The sequence below is a fragment of the Schistocerca nitens genome, chromosome 1, assembly GCF_023898315.1.
Source record: "Schistocerca nitens isolate TAMUIC-IGC-003100 chromosome 1, iqSchNite1.1, whole genome shotgun sequence".
Classification (NCBI taxonomy): Eukaryota; Metazoa; Arthropoda; class Insecta; order Orthoptera; family Acrididae; genus Schistocerca; species Schistocerca nitens.
In genome coordinates this window covers 994,923,435-994,947,418 of record NC_064614.1, presented here as the reverse complement: position 1 = coordinate 994,947,418, position 23,984 = coordinate 994,923,435, and the positions used below count along the sequence as shown (strand labels likewise).

General features: G+C 41.1%; 1 protein-coding gene across 4 annotated transcripts in view; it reads left to right on the top strand.

Moving 5' to 3' along the window:
* LOC126195326 (COMM domain-containing protein 4) overlaps window positions 1-23,984 on the top strand; it is a 537,275-nt gene that overhangs the window by 258,768 nt on the left and 254,523 nt on the right. For 3 of the 4 annotated variants that reach the window (XM_049933918.1, XM_049933913.1, XM_049933896.1), the window contains exon 4: window positions 21,958-21,995. The exons of the other annotated variant lie outside the window; for it this stretch is intronic. The gene's annotated coding sequence lies outside the window, so the exon portion shown is untranslated. The remainder of the gene's footprint in view (window positions 1-21,957; window positions 21,996-23,984) is intronic. 4 annotated transcript variants of the gene reach the window in all.

Here is a 23,984-nt window from a genome sequence, read left to right as displayed (position 1 = left end):
CCCGTCCTGCCGGAGGGGGCGGGGCCGCAGCCGCCCCCGCCACTCACGACGTGCATCAACGCTGCCGTTGGTAATTTTTGCACTTGCTTCACAATTTCTCTCCACCCACCACCCACGTCAACGCTTACGGATCGCGCTATCCTCCGACTACAGACATCGACATCAGCACGTTAAACAACTTATTGTTAAACTTTTCGTGTTCTTTTATCCCTTAATTTTGACGACATTCCAGACGTTAATACACTGACGAAAAAATCGCAACATCAAAAAATCAGTACTGTAGAGTAAGAAATTTCGGGAATACATTTACCGACATAAGATATTTAACATTGCAAAATCACAGGTTAATGCAAGCGTGAGATAAATCATTGCAAATGTAAAATTCTCTTGTATTAATAATCGCTATACCCGCCCGAATGTCGAATCCAAACGTTCATGCATTGTGTTGCACAGGCGGCGCATGGCAGTTTATGGGATAGATTTCAATGCCTGTTGCACTTGGTCAGTCGATACAGGGACGATTAATGCTGTTTGTGTATGACGCTGAGGTTGTCGTCCTATGATGTTCATGTATGCTCGATTGGAGAAAGGTCTGGTGACGAGCAGGTCAATGCAACATGTCGATACTCTGTAGAGCATGCTGGATCGCAACAGCGGTACGTGGGAATGCAGTTCATTAATGGCAGCACAACCAGTCGAATCACCAACTGATGTATAATTCTGCAGTTAGGGTGCGTGGGATAATTACGATAGTATTCATGCTGTCATACTAAGTCGCACCCCAGATCATATTTCCAGGTGTAGGTCCAGTGCCGGCCGGTGTGGTCGAGCGGTTCTAGGCGCTTCAGTACGGAACCGCGCGACTGCTACGGTCGCAGGTTCGAATCCTGCCTCGGGCATGGATATATGTGATGTCCTTAGGTTAGTTAGGTTTAAGCAGTTCTAATTTCTAGGGGACTGGTGACCTCAGATGTTAAGTCCGATAGTGCTCAGTGCCATTTGAACCATTTTTTGTAGGTCCAATGTGTGTGTTGCGCAGACAGGTTGGGTTAAGATTCTTAACTGACCTCCTTCTGACCAACACGCGGCCAACGAGGCGGAACCAACTTTCATCGCCGCACGGGATTAGCCGAACGGTCTCAGACGCTGCAGTCATGGACTGTGCGGCTGGTCCCGGCGGAGGTTCGAGTCCTCACTCGGGCATGGTTGTGTGTGTTTGTCCTTAGGATAATTTAGGTTAAGTAGTGTGTAAGCTTAGGGACTGATGACCTTAGCAGTTAAGTCCCATAAGATTTCACACAAATTTGAACATTTTTTTTGAACCAACTTTCATCAGAAAACACAACAGACGTCCACTCTTGACACCAGTGAAGTCGCAGACGGTGGTGGTTTGGAGTCAGTGAAATGCACGCTATAGGGTGTCTGGATTGGAGCTAACCAAGTTGTGACAATTCGCTGCGTTACTGTGGTGTCAACAGCTGCCCAAACTCCTGCTGCAGATGGAGTACGATGCGCTAGACCAATACGCCGTACACGATGGTCTTCCCTCTCGGTAGTCCCTCGTGTCTTCTGCAGCCCGGTCTTCTTGAGTCCGTACATTCTCGTGACTACTGCTGATAGGAGTCACGTACAGTGGCTATATTCCTGCCAAGTCTTTCTGCAGTACCGGAGAAGGAACAAACAGCTTCTCGTAGCCCTATTATACGACCTCCTCCAAACTCAGTGAGGTCTTCATAAAGGCGTCCTTGACGCCTTAAGGGCATTCTTGACTAACATCAGCTCACCAAGTCCAGTCTCAAAGGAAACTTGCACTCACGACCGTTACAGCGTGAATTTAAAGCGAACCTGATTTGTATACTCGTAGTGGCCCTACGAGTGAGCCGCCCGAAGTGGCCGTGCGGTTAAAGGCGCTGCAGTCTGGAACCGCAAGACCGCTGCGGTCGCAGGTTCGAATCCTGCCTCGGGCATGGATGTTTGTGAAGTCCTTAGGTTAGTTAGGTTTAACTAGTTCTAAGTTCTAGGGGACTAATGACCTCAGCAGTTGAGTCCCATAGTGCTCAGAGCCATTTGAACCAACCCTACGAGTGCCACTCTTATGTGACTGGTGACAAATTTGAAAAGACGTCATCTTTCAGATGAAGGATTACGCCTGCCAACTTTCATTTATGTCACAGAACTCATTCTTGATTATGCGATTGTTTTCGTTGGTGCTATGGAAAGAAATGGCACTCCTGTTGGTAGGGCCGTAGGGCAAGCGACAGTCAGGTTGCCATCCCACCGCTGTCCAGGGTGTTCCCAGACAAGTCTCCGCTTGTCATCAGGACTTATTTCAAAGTTGGACTCATCACTGAAGACAGTTCTACTCCAGTCAATGATATTCCTCGTCTAAGACGACGCCCTGGCCTGCAGTGGGATACCAGTCCGACTGTCACCCACCATACGGGCAACTGTTACATGAATGCGTGAGTATCGTTTCTGCGAAAAGTTCGCATTAAGCAATTATATTTTGACACCGCTGCTCGGAATCGTGCACGTTGCACATTTCCTCCTTGGTGATTTCTCGAGGCTTCCATCAGGTCGGGCGCCAGCGGCTAGTAATCTCGTCTCGGTAAAAGCTGTCCCGTTTCACCAGGTGCGCCGCACTCTGCCTTGAACGAGATTTGAAACTCATAAAATAAAGCGAATCACTAACAATTATTGAACACAGTGTGCCATGCACTGATCGCTTGCTTCTGTGTTATAGAACAAACGGACCTTACAACAGCGAAGTCAATTTTCCTAGGAATTTGTTGAAGGCCAATAATTGTATCAGGTTTCTACAAATGAGAATAGTTGTGTCATAAAGATTTTACAATCGAATATTAAACTTTGTCGTAGATCAGTTTCAAAAGAAAATAACGGAGCGGTATAAAACATTCATGGTATTACTGAGATTCTACCAGAACTGAATATCTCTGTATTGATTTGTGTGAATTGTTGTTAAGTGGCTGGTCATTAACTGATACAGCTATCTCGTATCACTTCTTTCCGCTCTAGCAATGATTTTTTAATGTGGAAAATATCGACTTGTTCCGTGGTTTGGTCTATACCTCTACAATTGGCTACGTAAGTCAGTTTAAAGAATGGAGGGAGGCAGGACACACCATTTCAAATGTTGTTCTTGTGGTCTTCAGTCCTGAGACTGGTTTGATGCAGCTTTCCATGCTACTCTATCCTGTGCAAGCTTATTCATCTCCCAGTAGTTTCTGCAACCTACATCCTTCTGAATCTGTTTAGTGTATTCACCTCTTGGTCTCCCTCTACGATTTTTACCCTCCACGCTGCCCTCCAATACTAAATTGGTGATCCCTTGATGCCTCAGAACATGCCCTACCAACCGGTCCCTCCTTCTTGTCAAGTTGTGCCACAAATTCCTCTTCTCCCCTATTCTATTCAATACCTCCTCATTAGTTGCGTGATCTACCCATCTAATCTCCAGCATTCTTCTGTAGCACCACATTTCGAGAGCTTCTATTCTCTTCTTGTCCAAACTATTTATCGTCCATGTTTCATTTCCATACATGGCTACACTCCATACAAATACTTTCAGAAACGACTTCCTGACACTTAAATCTATACTCGATGTTAACAAATTTCTCTTCTTCAGAAACGCTTTCCTTGCCATTGCCAGTCTACATTTTATATCCTCTCTACGTCGACCATCATCAGTTATTTTGCGGCCGGCCGCGGTTGCCATGCGGTTCTAGGCGCTTCAGTCTGGAACCGCGCGACTGCTACGGTAGCAGGTTCGAATCCTGCCTCGGGCATGGATGTGTGTGATGTCCTTAGGTTAGTTAGGTTTAAGTAGTTCTAAGTTCTAGGGGACTGATGACCTCAGATGTTAAGTCCCATAGTGCTCAGAGCCATTTGAACCATTTTTTTAATTATTTTGCTCTCCAAATAGCAAAACTCCTTTACTACTTTAAGTGTCTTATTTCCTAATCTAATTCCCTCAGCATCACCCGACTTAATTCGACTACATTCCATGATCCTCGTTTTGCTTTTGTTGATGTTCATCTTATATCCTCCTTTCAAGACACTGTCCATTCCGTTAACATTTCAAATAGGAGACAGTAAAACGGTATGGCGTTCAAACTGACCTCCGGGTGGATGATAGCTTTATCTTTTACTGGTGTTCAGCCGGCCGAGGTGGCCGAGCGGTTCTAGGCGCTACAGTCTTGAACCGCACGACCGCTACGGTCGCAGATTCGAATCCTGCCTCGGGCATGGATGTGTGTGATGTCCTTAGGTTAGTTAGGTTTAAGTAGTTCTAAGTTCTAGGGAGCTGATGACCTCAGAAGTTGAGTCCCATAGTGCTCGGAGCCATTTGAACCATTTTACTGGTTTTCAGAATGTTCAAATGTGTGTGAATTCCTAAGAGACCAAATTGCTGTGGTCATCGGTGCCTAGAATTACACAATACTTAAACTAACTTATGCTAAGAACAACACACACACACACACCCAAGCCCGATGGAGTACCCGAACCTCCGGCGGGAGGAGCCGCGCAGTCCGTGACCTGGCGACTCTAACCGCACGGCCACTCCGCGAGGTAAGGCGCTACAGTCATGAACTGTACGGCTGGTCCCGGTGGAGGTTCGAGTCCTCCCTCGGGCGTGGGTGTGTGTGTTTGTCCTTAGGATAATTTAGGTTAAGTAGTGTGTAACTCTAGGGACTGATGACCTCAGCAGTTAAGTCTCATAAGATTTCACACACATTTGAATTCCGAGCGGCTGTTACTAGTGTATAAGCAAGTATGAATGGATGTACTTGGGCAAGGAGAAAAGTTCTCGGATTCACTACCTTACAAATGAGCCCTTTTTCGCCTCCAAAAACTTTCTCCAACGTTTCGGTTGTGAGCAGATTTGATCCCTGAAGTGCAATTCTGCAAGGCCAACGATACACAAATCTACAGCTGCTAAAACCTGTTCGTATATTGTGTAACTTTCAGGAAGTATTCCTCACACGTAGAGGGAAAAAATATGTTATATGAACATGGGTCCGGAAACGCTTATATTCGTGCTAGAGCTAATTTTCTACTTCTCTTCATTAATTACATTAATCACTGGAAACACACAGAAACAGGACGTACCAGCATTACGTACCAGCATTACGTAAAACATTTTCATACATGAAATTTTCAACATACCTTCTTGTTTACAGAATGAAATGTTCAAACTGCCCTCCGTTAGCAAGTATGCGTGCATCAATCCGCCGTTGCACTGACTCTTTGATGCCGCGATGTATCTCTGCAGAGTTGCGTATTGTTTCACAGCTTTCCATAACACAGGCACGAAGACTGTACATCTTGTTCCGGAGTTTCGTACAGAGGAGCTTTCAAATGCTCCCATAAATAAAAGTCTAGTGGGTTTAGGTCGAAGAGCGTGGAGACTAAGGAACTGATTCACCTCTATCCATCCATCACGGAATCTGCTATGCAGGCCCGGATCTAGGGAGGGGTTGGAGGAGGGGGCAAATCGGGGTATCTGGCCCGGGTGGCAATATCAGAGGGCGCCAAAGTCATATTTTTGAAGAAAAGAACCTTGTTTCATAAAGCGCGTAGCATCCAGCGCACGTTGGTCTATCGATTATTCATATGATTTTGAAACACATCCAAGTTGGTTTTTGAACATTTTTGAACGCATTCTAAGATTTTTTCTGTACGAATAATGAGTTTAATGCGTATATAGTGTCCGTGATGTCTCTGCCGGAGGAATCCCCGCCGCATCTAGAAATAAAAAACTTCCCCGCAGACAAAAGGGGACGGGTCTATGCAAGTTGAGCCCAATAAACCCGAACGGGTGAATGTCAATCGCTGTTTGTTTATACGACTGATTGAGTGTGCGAATGATCAGCTTTGTTATAATTATTCTCGAAATTCATAGATTGAGGCTACCAGAGTGGAAACAAACAACTAACAGTGATAATAGGTAAGGAAGATAACAGATAATCTTCTCGGTGTATCCAAGGAAATGAAATTTTGACAAAGTTTTTGCCAGAACGCTACTCTACTAAGGGCCAGTTGTACAGTCCCCGGTTAGGAGACACTTAAGTTATGTTTTCGGAATAGCGCGGAAAACGCGTTGACGAAGATGTAATAACGTCTAACCGAAGAATAAACAGGGGATAACTGTACCAATCGTTCTAGCAGGGTTAGTGAAGTTAACCGGAGAATAAGTTTTGACAATGGCAGGAGTAGTTACAGAATTGTTGACAAGTTTGCTTGTTAGAACGAGGAAGGAGAAGAAACGGCACATCACACAAATTATATTGAAGAACATGACGATTCCAAATTCATATAAAAATTTCGTACTACTACTATTCTATCTCTTGCTTAGAAACTGGAGCGTATGAATGAAACGTGAAATTATCTCATAACGTAAACCTTTCTGCTTGTAGTAGCCCTAATAGGCGTTTCATATTGTTACTTCGTGTATTATATTCTGTCGCGTTATTTATGCAGATGAAGTACATAAAAGTGACCATTTGTGCCTAAACAGTCTCGCTTATTTGGCGTGTGTTGCAATTGCTGCAATACTACAAAGACCTATTTCGTTATTTAGCAGACACTGACAAAATAGGCGTAATCAGATTGAGCAACCACACCAGTCTTGGGTACAATTCGTATTAACAGCTTTTTTGGTATTAGATAGCGAAATTTTGATTTTTCATGTAGCATAACTTTTAACAGAGCACTAGTGTCCCGACTTCACGCAGGCACATTACGTCAACTGGGAAAAAATATTGTTCCACGCTATCTTCCATAGGGAATTATCCATTTGTAAACAGTACATCAATGTCAGAATAACTTTCAGTGAAAATATTAGAGCCACGGCTGTTGACTTAGTGAGCTATTATGTTTTATATGTGCCAGAAAATGCCCCTTCTACTCCCCATGTTAATTTTCACAAAGGAAGATTAATGCTTCAGAGCAACAAAATTGTTTCCCATGAAGCATTGTTCATGTAAAGTATTTGTAATTACTTAAGCTAAGTTTCTTTTTCCTTTTATTTGAAAGAAAGGAAAAAGAGATGAAAGGTGATACTTAATCAGAAATGTAATAGAGATGTTGTGCTTCTTAATTATTGGTATTATCCAAGTAAGAACATCCGCATTTATCATAAAATATAAGTTCTTTGCTATAAGAGCATTGACTTGGCCTTCAGTTAATAGAAATCTTTAGTTATTGAATACAAATAATCGTAACATGTAGAGGGGGTGACTGGCAAGCAGTGTTTTTAAATTTCTTTTGAATTGCCACCCAAATTCTGAACGACAGAAGAAAACCATCGTAAGTTCAAAAATGACAGTTTTGAGGTTTTTATCGTGTGTGGCTTGTTTACGTCGTACCTTGTTAGTGGTAAACTATCGTCTGTATATGTTCAGTAACGTGATTGTATCGTAGTGCAAGCAGAACCCACCAGTAATCAATAGTAAGTGATTATAATAAAGACGAAATGCACGTAGAGACTAGCGGAAGAGGATATAAAAACACGACTGTTAATAATTGTGTATTTGACTTACTTCTCAGGTAGCAAAGTCCGAGCCGCAGCGGCTTCTTTGTGCTCTCCTGTAAAGTTAGTGAAATGTCACTTAACGATAGTTTACCTCTGACGCCCAGAATTGTCACATGTAATTCTTTTCTTTTTGTCATAAGTACCAATTAATCAGCTGTTATTGGCGCTAAAATACTTTGCCTCTGGTGATTTCTTTTTTTTCATTGGAAACTTCACTGATAGTGACAACTAGACAGCCAACGGGCTTAGTAAACGGGCGTGTGTGACAATGTACAACATGCAAAGATACAGGTTTTTAATTATTTAATTCTCTGTTGTAATTAAATGTATATGGATTAATTCATGTTTTTGCTTAAATCTTTTGTTTTGATTGCTCTTTTATGAATCTTATTTTGAACACGATGCCTTTTTTTTTCAACTAATACAACTATTTCTCCATTCTCTGGTTCTCATCATGTTACTTTTGAAGCAGCTCCATCTGCAACTGTGCTAGATTTTTCACATTTGAGAATAGGTATTTTTATTCTGAAAATAAAAATAAAATTTATTGTTTTAAGGAAAGGAATGTGCAAAAAAAGAAAGACCACAGTGAAAGTGTTATGTCTCCAATTACTTGCCCCTCCTTCCCACACTACATACAGCAACTGGAAATGATTGCACAAGCCAAGATTTTGTTTGTAATTGTTACTGTTCCTCACACTATAGCAATAGCATCCAGTCTGGATATGTGCGTAGCTGCACTTCTACCTCAGCGACATCAAAAATTATGATTGTTCACTGAAGCTGTTGGTAACTTTGATCCGTGTTGGCTCGTTCTATGTTCTTACATCTTTGCCTGCTGCCGCGATCCGTGTCTGTCTAGTCGTTGGGTGGTGCTTCGGTCGGCTCTTGGATGACTCTTTGGTTGTAGTTTTTTTGGACCGGGTTGTTGACCACATGGGAGGAGAGACAAGAGGCACATGTGACGTACGGTGAGCTGTTCACGGAGGTCAATGGCGCACCATTTTCCAAGCGGCCGGTGGTCGACAGAGTTGTATTGGTGGGCAGTACTTGGGCCAAATGTTTACGCGGGCGGTTTACCCGGGATTAAGGAGGCTTGGTTGGTGATGGGTGTGTTGGAGTGCTATTAATTTTCTGGCCCCGTCTGTTCTGTTCTTTGAGGGTAAGGTACTCGTTACTTGATTGACATACATTATATGATCAAAAGTATCCGGACACCCCCAAAACATACGTTTTTCAAGTTAGGTGCAATGTGCTGCCGCCTACTGCCAGGTACTCCATATCAGCGACCTTAGTAGCCATTAGACATCGTGAGAGAGCAGAATGGGGCGTTCCGCGGAACTCACGGACTTCGAACGTGGTTAGGTGTTCGGTGTCACTTGTATCTCACGTCTGCACGCGAGATTTCAACACTCTTAAACATCCGTAGCTCCACTGTTTCCGATGTGACAGTGAAGGGAAAACGTGATGGGACACTTACAGCACAAAAGCCTACAGGCCGACCTCGTCTGATGACTGTCAGAGAGCGCCGACAGTTGAAGAGGCTCGTATTGTGTAATATGCATTTATCCAGACCTTTACACAGGAATTCCATACTGCATCAGCGTCCACTGCAATTACTATGACAGGTGAGAAAACTTGAATTCCATGGTCGAACGGCTGCTCATAAGCCACACATCACGCCGGTAAATCCAAAGGACGCCTCGCTTGGTGTAAGGAGCGTAAACATTGGACGATTGAACAGTGGAAAAACGTTTTGTGAAGTGACGAATCACGGTACAAAATGTGGCGATCCGATGGCAGGGTGTCGGTATGATGAATGTTGGTGAACGTCATCTGCCAGCGTGTGCAGTGCCAACAGTAAAATTCGGAGGCGGTGGTGTAATGATGTAGTCGTATTTGTCATGGAGGGGGATTGCACCCCTTGTTGTATTGTATGGCACTATCACAACGCAGGTATAAATTGATGTTTTAAGCACTTTCTTGCTTCCCACTGTTGAAGAACAATTCGGGGATGGCGATTGCATCTTTCAACACGATCGAGCACCTGTTCATAATGCACGGCCTGTGTCGGAATGGTTACACGATAATAACATCCCTGTAATGGACTGACCTGCACAGAGTCCTGACCTTAAACCTATAGAACACCTTTGGGATGTTTTGGAACCCCGACTTCGTGCCAGGCCTCACCGACCGACATCATTACCTCTCCTCAGTGCAGCACTCCGTGAAGAATGGGCTACCATTCCCCAAGAAGCCTTCCAGCACCTGATTGGACCTATGCCTGCGAGAGTGGAAGCTGTCAAGGCCAACACCATACTGAATTCTAGCATTACCGATGGAGTTCCCCTCGAACTTGTAAGTGATTTTCAACCAGGTGTCCAGATACTTTTTATCACATAGTGTATGTGCTCCAGTGTCGAAGTTGCTCCCGCTCTGCTGGATTGCCTGTGGTTCTCCGTCACTCTGACTCAAGCATTGAAGCTTTCTTGTGCCTTTGTTTGAAATTATGTGAATGCCATATTTGATGTGTTTAAAATTTCTTTTAATTGCAACTTGTTCAGTGTCTGCTTATCTTGTCATTGTGATCTGAAATTAATTGAGTCATATGTTTTAGGCCGCTATGTGTATTAGTGACTACTGAGGTCGAAACTGAGTCTTATTTGTGTTGGAAGCCGTTGCTTCTCTGGTTGAGGTAACGACTATTAATTTGCCTAAGACCGTGGTAAGCAAACGCTCACGGCCCAGTGAATCTTGGCTCCTTCGGGAAATTAAATTCTCTAACTCTGGTAAAATTTTGCCCCTTTCAAAAAAATATATTTAGTGTTCTAAATACAATTACTGTTGTAGTTGTTTGAGTGTTAGCTCTCAAGATTTGGCTGTTACCGTTTAACTCAATTAAATTAGTGTGTTTGAGTAGTTCTGTGATTTCTTGGTTATTACGCTAACTCGTTGTTACGTTTTATTGTAAGATTAATCGGTTAATCCACTAGTAATTCTTATTTTAATATTCTCTTTGTAGTACGTAAGGCTTGGTTGGGGGTTGGGGTCACGCTCACACTGAGTTTCTTGTCTTAGTCTGAGCATTTTCATATGTTCTATGATTATTATGTGTGAACCGTACGTTTGCTTGTTTGCTCCCGGCTTTCTGAGATGTTCGTAGCATTTGGAGGCGCTGCCCTGGGTGTTATTTGTCACCCATCGTTTCATGGGGCGTAGCCTGTAATCGTCGGCTTTGTATGTGCACGCGGGCGGCGCGCCGCTTCCCGTCTCGCCGTAGCCTCTGAGACGTTGCGGCCTCCTGCATTGCTACGACACCCCTCATAAGTTGAGTTCCTACCTCGTAGCAATCGGGCGTTAATTTTACCTGAAACTCCCTTTATTCTAAACCATCTTACTCAGACCTGGCCGGCCGTACCTGCCCCTTCCATGTTTTCCATGGTTGAAGTTTGGTTTTAACGTAATAGTTTTAATATTGGTGTAATGCCCAATTTTATAAATGGTATTTTATTATTTTTCCACGTCAGTATCCGAATTATGCCCATGGGGCTTCTCTGATTGATCAAATATTGGATATTTGCGTTGAGAATTGTTCCTGTGCTCGTTGCATAAAATATTAGTACTTGACGGGCCTCAGCCCGTCAGATACCAGACATGTGAAATTTCATGTTAGCACATGTCTTGTAATTTATATTCATTAATGTCAAGCACCCCCTTTGACCAGCCAGTTGTTGGAACTCTAATCTTTAGCTTCACTGCTGTCATTGTTTGCCCATCGCTAAGTGCACGTTTGAATTATTTTTGATTTTACTACTTGCTTGTTAGTCCTTCCTAAATTGTTACATTTTATTGGTTTAAACTAAATAATTTATCATTATTTGGTGTAACTGGAGAAATTTTGGAGTAACTGCCTGAATGCCTTTTCTTAACTATTTTATCTAACTTTATGCTGGAATTTGAGCTCCTGATCACACTTTAAATCAGTTGCTGGCGCAAAACATTGTCACAGATTAGTTGCCCCTTCTTAATTACGTTCATTGTAGGCAGCTATTATCGTTTGTATTTTGTTAGCTTTCTTGGTATCTGTGCAATAAAAGATTGTTGGACTCTTGTGAAGTAACCAGTGACTCGTGATAAGTGGCCTGCACCTTTCCCTTGCCCATTTAGTTGTTTCTTTATGCTGGGACGTTCACTGACATTTAAAACGTATTCTCTATATATGTCACAAATATAATAGTTAATAACCATCACATTATAGAAATTGGTTTTGTATATGCTCAGGAAATGTAAAAGTAGATGCACAAACAGTGATCAATAATTCAGCAAATGTACTTTCTGTAGGTCACCAATTGCTGCTGTAATGAATACGGAGCGTGCTCTACTGTTGTAGTCAACCTAATTTGACGGATACGCCATTCCAGGGATAATTAACCGGAGAATAAAATGACGTCGTGCAATGCGCGCCCCAAGTCATACCGTGGTTAGCCTATTCCACCGATTGCTATCTCTGAATTTATCGCAAGATTGTGTAACTGGCCCTAGATAGGCTAAAATAAAAAGTGCCTGTTCGTATCAATATAAAAGACATATATACACAAACTCACAAATATGATCATGATTTTGTATGTAAGAACGATACGTCAATGTTAAAATATATTTATCTCTATTTTTAGGCAGTAAAGAGCAAATGATGAGCGTACCAAGAAAGAAGTTTTCTGGGGCTCAGAACAGAAAAAGAACTAAAGATAAAGCTGAAGAAATAAATAAATCGGCTACTAAGATGACAAGATGGCTTCACGAAGCAAACGCATTATTAAGCTCCACTGACACTATGTTTTCAAGTATTTCGAACAATTCTTGTAATTTGGACATTAAAGATAATGCGACCGAACAGGAGAAGGTTCAAGTCTCTGATGAAGGTAAACAGTCTTCATCGTTGGTATTATCTTAGCAGGAAGATGATTTTGAGCTAGCATCTGCTGCCTTGTTGCAGACGGGTAGCAAAGACAAAGTTATAGATCCGATGGACCCATGGCTGGACCACGAAAAAATTACAGATCAACGAAGGTCATTCCTCAGCAAACAAGCTGTATTACTAAAAGATAAACATCTAGATAACATGGAGTTCAGATCCACTGTATGCAACGGTAGGCATTTGACATATCACATGTGATTCGGAATAATGGCAAATCAGGAAAATATTAAAAGATCTTGGTTTGCTTATGCGAAAGCAAAAAAGGCAATTTACTATACAGCCTGCATGATATACGGCAGCTCTTCTACATCAGCCTTGTGGTGGTAGTGCTTCATTAACAGCACAAAAGCTTCAGAAAGATTATCTGAGCATGAAACATCTCAAACACGTAAAGAATGTTTTATTAAATGGAAAACCCATCTGCAGCAAATAAAATCGTGTCAGGGCATCGATCGCGAGATTGAGAGATTAATCCACTCTGAGAAAGAAAAGGGTGCCATATTCTGCTGTCACGTATCTTCCCACAAATTGTCTTGCTTTTAGAGGTTCTCTAGGAACACCGAGTGTTCTCAATGAAAATTTTCCGCAACCTAGTCAACGAAATTTTCTTAATTTGATATTTCTACTCACCAAATATAATCCTACTCTCAAGTACCACGTAGATCACGTAAAAAAAAGCACAGGAATCCTATTTATCGAAGACAATGCAAAATGAAATCATCGATATAATGGCAAACAAACTTGGAATACTGTTATCAGTTATATCAAGGAGACCAACAATTTCACCGTCGTGTTTGACTGCTCTCCAGACGTATCTCACACTGAACAAATGAGTCAAATGAGCCGGCCGCGGTGGTCTCGCGGTTCTAGGCGCGCAGTCCGGAACCGTGCGACTGCTACGGTCGCAGGTTCGAATCCTGCCTCGGGCATGGATGTTTGTGATGTCCTTAGGTTAGTTAGGTTTAAGTAGTTCTAAGTTCTAGGGGACTAATGACCACAGCAGTTGAGTCCCATAGTGCTCAGAGCCATTTGAACCATTTGAGTCAAATGATTCGTTGTATAAAAATAACAGAAACTGGATGTGAAATAAAGGAAAGCTTTATTGGTTTTATAGACGTTGACGGAAAGACTGGAGAATATATCACACTGAGAATACTAGAAAAACTAGAAGCTCATGGTATGGATGTGCAGAAATATCATACACAATCTTACGATGATGGATCTAACATGGCCGCCATACGTTAGAGTCCAATCCAGAATTATGGAAATGAATGAGTTCGCGGAGTTTATACCGCGTCTAGCACACTGTTTATTCTTGTGGGCGTGCATTCAGCGTCATCATGTCCAGAAGCAGTTAGTTTATTTTGGGTTGTAGAGAAATTTTATTGCTTTTTCGTTGGATCCACCTCGTGGTGGAAAATAATGAGAGGTGTACAAAAAACCAACTTAAAAGGAAGTAACCAAAGAAGGTGGTCGGCTAAATATTAGCTGTTTCAGCTCTACGAAATAATTTACCGAACTTTTTTTAAAGCTCTGGAATAAATTAAAAAATCCTCTCTTGCCGCAAAATCTAAGTATGAAGTTGGTCGCCTACTAGATGCAGTCATGGGTTTTAAATTTATCCTTAATTTAAAATTTGGACTGGTATCCTTCGAGAGACTGATAGAGTGAACGTCGAAATACAGAAAGCGGTCATTATCATTTCGCGCTCTGTGGTGCTAATGCAAGGCCTTGTTAAGACCTTGCAAGAGGCGAGAGAGAAACCAATAGAGCAGTGGATCGGAAGAGCTACACCTGTTTCAGAAAATTTTGAAATCGAGCCTGCCCTCAAAAGCAGACGAACTTCCAGAAAGACAAGGCAACATGACGAAATCTGCGAGGACGAATCAATAACACGAGACCCGACTAAGATGTTTTTCAAAGGTATTAAAGTAGTAATTGACAAAATTTTAACACAAATTGGAAAAAGGGTAGAGAATGCATATAGTCCACATAAAAGTTCGCCTTCCTCAGCGGCTCGTATTTTTAAGTATATCGACTGAGGATCTGCAGAAAAATGAAGCCGATCTAGCACTAAAATATTCGAAATACTGGAATGCAGCTGATTTTTGCCTGGAACTCGCCATATTCAAAACGTTTGTGAACGAAATTAATGAAAAATCAACTGCTTTTGACCTGTTACAAAATATGTGCAAGCATGACTTGCAAGGACCTTTTCCTGATATTACTACAGCTTTAAGGATATACTGCACATTACCGACGACATCTGCAAGCTGTGGGCGAAACTTCAGCAAAGTAAAAATAATTAAAAGCTCCAGAATGAGATTTTCACTCTGCAGCGGAGTGTGCGCTGATATGAAACTTCCTGGCAGATTAAAACTGTGTGCCCGACCGAGACTCGAACTCGGGACCCCCCCAGGCTGTGGCTAACCCATGTCTCCGCAGTATCCTTTCTTTCAGGAGTGCTAGTTATGCTAGGTTCGCAGGAGAGCTTCTGTAGAGTTTGGAAGGTAGGAGACGGATACTGGCAGAAGTAAAAGCTGTGAGTACCGGGCGTGAGTCGTGCTTCGGTAGCTCAGATGGTAGAGCACTTACGCGCGAAAGGCAAAGGTCCCGAGTTCGAGTCTCGGTCGGGCACACAGTTTTAATCTGCCAGGAAGTTTCATAATTAAAAGCTATCTGCGTTCAATAATGAGTCAGGAACGCCTATCTGGCCCCGCAGTCCTAGCCATTGAGACCAACTTTGATGTGGTAGTAGGTTTTTTCACAGAAAGGAAAGCACGCTCTGTAAAGCTGGAACAAGATTAGAGAGGAAAAGATGCTGGGAGCTAAGGATTGAGGAAATGTGTACTGTCTTGCTTGTCTCTTGTCTTTACTTGTTTTATGTTTCCTATATTTAATTTTATGTTATGTAACAGAGAAATTTATTAGCTAATAGGCAATAAAGAATCAAATTTTCTGAAGAGTTCTTATTCTCCCTGTCACAAATAATCCCAACCAGTATTAATTGTGAGTATTTTCTAATGGGGGTAGAATGTCAAACCGGCCGACTGGGAGCAGGAGAGGCGCCACAGGACATTTTAATTTCCACTTATCTGAATATAGGTTTGATGGTTTCCATTAAAAAATTTACACGTTTGAATTCCAAAGAGTGAAATACAGCGACGTGCAATGGAAGAATGCTGTGTGAAGAGGCGTGGCACTGCATTTTGGCACGCTTAAGACCAAATAACATGTCTTACCTTTCCTCGAACACGTACGTTTTATGCATCAAACTCTTCAGAAAGATGTGCGCTACAAAATGATCATTTTTTTGAAAAATTTATTTTTTTAGATTTTCGACGTCCTAGTTCAAATTTACGAGGGGGGAGTTTTTGCTCCGGTTCGGTGCTGCAGCGCTATGTAGAACCCTACGAACGTTAACACTGAAATGAAGAGGCCCTCCATCGTGCACGAAGTAAATATTTTGTCGCACTCGTAAAGGCACATGTTCTAGCAGGACAGGTTGAGTGTTATCTAACAAAGTATTGTAAGTTTCTCCGTTGAGCCTGGGTGGCAGAACATGAGGTCCTAACAAACAGTCAACAATGTTGCCTGCCCCAACATTGACAAAAAATCTTCGTTGGTGACGAGTCTCCAGGGACATATCAGGGATTCAATGCGACGGCGAATTAATGCGTGTGTTCTTGCTAACGGAGGGAATTTTGAACATTTCATTTAGGAAAGTTTTCATATAGTAACTAAGAAGGTATGTTGAACATTTCTTGTAAGAAAACGTTTCATGTAACGTTGGTACGTTCATGTTTCTCACGATCAATGTGATTAGGAGTAGAAGTAGAAAATGAGCTCTTAGCATGGAAATAAAGCATTCCCTCGTCAATGTCCACATAATACATTTTCTTCCTCTGCGTGTGAGGAATTTTTCCTGGAGGTTTGGCCATATCTTTTTGTTAAATCCTGTACATGCAAATAAGCGACAGATGATACCAAATGTGGACCATAGAGCGAATGTTCCAACAAATATAACTTAATACACCTCAGTTTTGCTAAAGCCAAAGCACCTTTGTATGCAGATACATTGTCACGAACAGTGATGACTTTTTTCTTTTGCATTCAGGTCTTTTATCTCATCTTTTCTTGGCATCCTAGCAGACTACTCCTTCTGTCAGGCATTAGGCCTTGCTCCGCCTGTTGCAGCCACATTTGGTGCTCCCCTCTTGTTGTTGGGCTTCCATTGAATTTTTTATCTTACGCAACATATTGACCAAAATGTAGTGGCCGTCTTGACTTCTCCATTCGCAACAGACGGAACAGGCCTATCCCTTTTTGCTTATTTTTCATGTATATCAAATATGTTCATTCCTTCCTAATATTTATGAAACAGTCCATCGGTTCTTGGAGGAACATATTAAAAACTTAACTTCTCAGCATTAATGTACCACAATAACATTTATTTAATAATTTTTTATGAACCGGCTCTCGGCTTCTTATGCTACCGTCAGGTAATTAAACAGTTATTCCACACAGCTTCACCGAGAGTTCGTTGCTGTTCAAAGATTTTTGTTCAAAGATACGTGAGATTTTATGATTATATCGATACAAAGCGCAAGCATAAAGAAACATCCAAAGAAACTCTGAACAAGTAAATCTTATATTAGAGTATATTGAGATATTAAAACTATATGAAAGTATAAGCCAGATATGTTGCATAAGTGAGGTATGGCACAGGTTACTATGCTATTTGGATAAACTGTTGAATGTGCTGAACAGGCCGGAAAAAGGAGGGGATGGGGAGAAAGAAGTTTATGCTATGCTATTTCTCTCATTATTTTCAAAATTTGGTTTTGTTATACACAGCAATAGTTATAGCCCTACCCTAATTGGCAACATACTCAGCAGGAAGAAGAGACAGAGGATAACAGCACTCCTTTTATCCTCCACAAAACCATCCTGATGGCAAATGGGCCCCGTCCAATATGTAGCTAGGACTTAACAGGTTACTGTCAGAAAACTAAAATCCAGGAAATATACTCCAGTTTTTTTCACCAGGGATGCTATCATCCACCTTTTATTCAACAGTAAAGATAAGATTTCACTTTTACCAGAGTGGTGGAAATTATAAGATTACCTGCAATCTTTGTGGCAAATAATATGTACCTCAGTCCGGTGAACTGTAACTACTAGGCTGACTGAGCGTGAAAGGAAGATTCTGAAAAACGAAGATTCCACCTTTGCTGAACATGTACTGAATGACTGTCATTCATAAGATATAAAATGTGATGTTCTCCGTACAGCAACTAAAGGCAGAAAAATAACATTACACGAAATTGTGGTCATTAGTAAACACCAATAAAATTATGTTGACTTGTTCCTTAATCACCAAAAACAGTTGCATTACTCCCCCTTACTAAAGTAGCAGCAGCCAGTTACTATTCCTCTCATCATTTGATAATAAGCTTGTTATAACTGTTCCACGCCCACATTCCTTAGACTGCTTTCTCGCCTCACCCCCCTCTTTTTTTTTCGGCATGTTCATCACATTCACCAGTTTGTCCAAATACATTTCATTGGACATGCAATTTTATTTTATCTTATCTTTTTTTTCAGTACCAAAGATTCACTCTCATACAGCAAATATTCATTCCTATCAAACAATGTTGGTGGCGATATAACTTCACGTAATATTGAAGATAAGCTTCTTACTTTACCTGCGGACGATGCTGTCGTCAGCGGATTTTTTTCTGCGGGATCATCGGATTCCTTCCATTGCGTAGATTCCTGTTTCGTTCCTGGCGTAACGCGGTGCATCCAAGTGTCCTTCAGAAAAAAGTCTGCAGAAAAATCAGTCCGATTCTTTAAAATCGGTTCAAAAATTCCTCGTAATTTACTTTTCACCTTTGCTTTTAGACGGAATTTAACCAATCGGGCAGTATCTTGTAGACAGCCGTCACACAATTAATTCTTCATGGAAAACGTATTTTATTTTTTATTCTTATATATCTATGGCTTCAGCTATTTCCGATATCTGTAACATAATATTGTGCACCTTTTATACGTTCTCGTCTGTCGTTGCTCTTAATTGCCGACATTGGAAGGGCAGACTGCTTATAAACCTTCAACCAGTTTGATCGAAGTAGCTTGGTGGTAAAACAAACAAAACAAAAGGATTTTATTACGTGACGTATTCCAGTTTAACCATTAGAACGAAACACAAATTGCATAGATACTTTAAAAATCCTTTGTGGTAAAGCTAACTCACTTATTAAGCTCATTTAGTCTATCCATGGAAATGTGATTTTGTTGTTGAGCGGTGGCTGCATCGCATTTGAAAATTTGTTACTTGCTCTTACCCTGTTTTATTCTGTGTTCTCTTCTGTAATTTAGTTCCTTCGGCCTTTAACGAAATACTATTTTAGTAACTTGAATAGTTAACTGACGTTCCCTCTTCTCACATCGCACTGACTGACATTAAGAATGTGTCTTATCATCTGATGAACTATAGTATTCTTGCGTTGGAACTGGCAGATCTCGTAGTGAAACACAAAACAATGCTTATTACTTTGTGAGCAGACATTTTAACAACCAGAATAGACGCTTTTCTAGAAACACGGCGCTGTAAGCGAAGGAAACTGATTTTTAACGGCTGCTTCAATAGTGACTCTTTTCTCACTGAATGATCCATGAGCGGGGAAGCTGATCATCGTTCTCGGAAGATCTTCCGAATACGATTAATGTCGAACAATTTCATAGAAGTTTATTCGGCATTCTTCAGAAAGAAGAAAACTTTCGATGAGTCACAAAACTTATATTCTGTTCGTTTATCTAAGCTCCTGAACTTCCATTTTTTATGCACTTTATCTACGAGTATTAGCAGTGCGCAGTGCTTTGCATAATTGATCATTGTGTTTATAATTTTGTCTGGAAACAAATGGAATACTTGAATGACTTCAGATAAACCGTCATTTCTGTATCTATGCATTTTTCAGTGTCGGCAAATGTTATATAAGTTATTGAATAGAAGGTGCAGTTTCACCACGAGTTATTTCGTGCAGAAACGGAATTGTCTTGTTCTGGAAATTAGAGACAGACTCACTTCCAGTCAAGGCGTCATATGATCTTCAGAGAGTTTGTCGGAAGTGGTAGCCAGCTTGAAAACTACAGCTTAATTTGACTGAGGTTAGGCGAAGATCTAACTTCGTCTTTGTTGATCGCTGGTTTGGCGGACCCAAATGATCGTCTGACTTTTTGTACAATATTTACATCGGGTTGTTGCGTAATACAGTGTCACCAAATCATTCGGTAACTCATTCACTTACTATTCTTCCCCGTCTCGCAAGATAGGACTTCGTGAAGATAAACACAACTAGCAAAATACTATGGTACTTTTGGTAGAGCAGATGTGTCGATTGTATTCAGCTTACAACAAAAGTAATTAATCATCCGAAAAATATAAATACTTTCTTTTCCTTTGTTTGTTGGAGCATCACTAAGGTGGAGTCTATATAAAATCAGTAAAGACAAAATAATTGTTTTTATCGTACAAGAACGAGAAAATAATCGCTATTGGCCTCTCGTGGCTAGAACATTTAATCATTAGTATGACGAACACGAGCCAGAATATTTAGTCATAAGTATGACGAATAAGAATCTTAATAACCAGACTAGCGTTGAAATTGTTGCACTTTAGAGTCCGAGAAAAGAACTTTTTGCCCATTCCAAGCCACCTTGTTGCGTTCCCTCAAAGTAGATTTGTCACACTGTCCAGTGTCCAGGCTGGAAACGAGTTACTCTTTGTTTTGTTCCCTTCTTTTTCTGTTGTCCCACTGATTGCGACGAGATAAGTTACGTGACTTCAATACGCTATGTCCGTTTCGTCGGCTTCTAAATGCACTAGCACCGCAGTATCTGGCATAACTCAAGGTCCCGCTTACACAGTATCCCAGCCGTGCCTACACGTAAAACAAAAACATTCGCCAGCTCCTCTGTTCCTGTCGCCCGCATTTAGTACAAACTGCCCAGCATCCTACACACAGTTCCATTCTCTGCTGTCTTTAAAAAGAAGATGAAGCACTTTCTTCTGTCTCCCTGATAACGTTTCCCATAAAAATGATATATATGGGCAATGTTCCCTCTGCCAAATAGTGAAGCCAGTGCTCTCATCTTATTCCAGTTAGGTTTCTTTCTCTTTCCCTTTCTCTGTGAGTTACTCCACTTTCTTTTCCTGTATTCTCATTAACTGTATGTTATACGTTCCTCTTTCCCTGTTTCTTTCGCCCCTTTTTCTCATGTCCATTTCACTAGCTCTCATAGTTTAAACCTGCCTTCCCGTAATTTGTGTTTATTATTGCACTCATTGTGGAAGAATTAAACTATACGTTTTAATCAACGTCATTGTAATTTCTAAATGCAGTTTTCCATATTAAATGTAACTTAGAACATGTTTATCGTAATATATGCAATGTTAAATATGTAGAATGTCTGATTAGATGCAAGAAAAATAAACAATGCATGTATTCACATCGAATACAGCACCATTTTTGTGGTACACAGTTATATGCCAAAGCTCTGTCATTCTGTCATATGTGTATTCTCTGTGGAATGCGATCCATCAACTGCCACAGAGACCTGTCTTGTTATTATCTTTTACCTTTCCAGTTAGCTATTGCGTACCGCTAGTCAGAATTTATCTAGTGTCCTTAGTGTTTCTCGATATCATATTCTAATTAACAACCGAGCTTAAACTTATTTTAATCGATTATTCTGAAGTATTGTCTTCATTCAAATTCTATTCGCAAATACCCTTGGTTGTTTGGACTTTATATAATTAGTACAGTAAGCTCTTATCGATTCCAAATCTGTGTCTCTAGTTTTGTGAGCTTGCAACAGATTCTTAACTACTCGCGGTATAACGAAACAAATTAATCTAACGAGTAATCCAGTGGGACGCTAAACACAAATTTTACATCAGTTGTTGTGCTGTCAGCATATTGAAACGGTTGTTGTTAGGAGATCTTCCGATAGATCGACTTTATTCTGGCCTTATCTGTGTGTTTGTACGGAATCTAGGCTGGGAGATTTGTAGAAAGTGCAAATATTTCCCATGTCACTCTTAACAGACTTACATTCAGGCGCGCCGTGTGTTATCCCGTAGGCGTACCGCGAGCACTTGTCATGGACGCTGTTTCAGTACGCCTGTAACATTGCAAAGGAAACTACACAATTGCTCGTAAATAAATTTTATTGCTGAGAGTCTCCTATAGGTATTGTATCGGTGAGGATAGCCTTTAGAAAGCAATTATTCGACTGGAAACCATGAAATAATAAAATATATTATTTTGGGACCCTTCTGTAGTATATGTCTCTAAAGTACATTGTATAATTTTAATTCCAAATAAAATGCTAAGTTTGATTGTTTTTATTTTTACAGTAGGCCTGCTTCACTGAACTGCCAGCATCAGGTTATCTGTAAGTAAATGTTGCAAAATTTTGGTACATTATTTATAATTGTGTAGATTAATATTAAATGGATTTCCTTATTACACATTTTTAACATACGTCTGATGATACTGACATCTACCCGACATCTGTGGTTCTGTCACTGTCTGTTTGCTTATTATTTATATTAGGTAGGCTTTTATGTGGTAATAATAATTGGTTATCACCTTATTTGACATTATTATTATGTTTAGTTGCCGGATTATATTCTTTATATCGGTATTTTCGTGAACCTGTTTTCTGATGTTTGGCTTTCTTTTCGTAAGTGTCGATACCTTGTGTTTGAAGCGTTGTCGAGCTCGGGGTTTCGGAAAAGTGATTCTTTAATTGTGTTGCACAGCTTATTTAAGCTTGGTTACATATGAGTCACACGAATCAGCGCGTGCACATGAAACTTTTAAAACCTTCCATTATTATAATAATTTACAGGAAGATATTTATTGTTATAAATAGGAAGATATTTACAATCATTGCTTTTAATAATTTCCACAGTGAAATTCTGTCTCGAAATCTGGCAGAAAACCCAAAGGGATTCTAGTCATACATAAAGCACACCAGTGGCAAGACGTAATCAATACCTGCACTGCGCGATAACAACGGTGAAGTCACTGATGACAAAGCAGAGTTATTAAACACGATTTTCCGAAACTCCTTCACCAAAGCAGACGAAGTAAATATTCCTGAATTCCAATCAAGAACAACTGCCAAGATGAGAAACATAGAAGTAGATATCCTCGGTGTAACAAAGCAGCTTAAATCACTTAATAAAGGCAAGACCTCCGGTCCAGGTTGTATACCAGTCAGGTTCCTCTCAGAGTATGCTGATGCAATAGCTCCCAAAAAGGGAAATAGGAGTAATCCTCTGAATTACAGGTTCATATCACTAACGTCGGTTTGCAGTAAGGTTTTGGAACATATACTGTATTTGAACATCATCAGTCCGCAGCTCGTGGTCTTGCGGTAGCGTTCTCGCTTCCCGCGCACGGGGTCCCGGGTTCGATTCCCGGCGGGGCCAGGGATTTTCTCTGCCTCGTGATGATTGGGTGTTGTGTGTCTTTCATCATCATTTCACCCCCATCGACACGCAAGTCGCCGAAGTGGCGTCAACTCGAAAGACTTGCACCAGGCGAACGGTCTACCCGACGGGAGGCCCTAGCCACACGGCATTTACAGTTTTTTGAACATTATGAAGTTCCTCGAAGAAAACGATTTATTGGCACAAAGTCAGCACGGATTCAGAAAATATCGTTCTTGCGAAACACAACTATCTTTTTATGCTCATGAAGTAATGAGTACTATCGACAGGGAATGTCAAACTGATTCCATATTTTTAATTTTCAGAAGGCTTTCGCTCCGTTCCTCGCAAGCGTCTTCAAAAATCAAATGGCTTTGAGCACTATGGGACTCAACTGCTGTGGTCATCAGTCCCCTAGAACTTAGAACTACTTAAACCTAACTAACCTAAGGACAGCACACACATCCATGCCCGAGGCAGGATTCGAAACTGCGACCGTAGCAGTCGCACGGTTCCGGACTGCGCCCCTAGAACCGCGAGATCACCGCGGCCGGCACAAGCGTCTTCTAACCAAACTCCGTGCTTATGGAATATCGCCTCAGTTGTGGACTGGAATCGTGATTTCCTGTCAGAAAGGTCATAGTTCATAGTAATAGACGGAAAGTCACCGAGTAAAACAGCAGTAATATCCGACGTTCCCCAAGGAAGTGTTATAGGCCCTCTATTTTTCCTGATCTGTATTAACGACATAGGAGACAATCTGAGTAGCCGTCTCAAGATTGTTTACAGATGATGCTGTCATTTACCGACTTGTAAAGTCATCAGATGACCAAAAAGAATTGCAAAATGATTTAGGTAAGATATGTGTATGGTGCGAAAAGTGGCAGTTGATCCAGAATAAAGAAAAGTGTGAAGTTATTGACATGAGTACTAAAATAAATCCG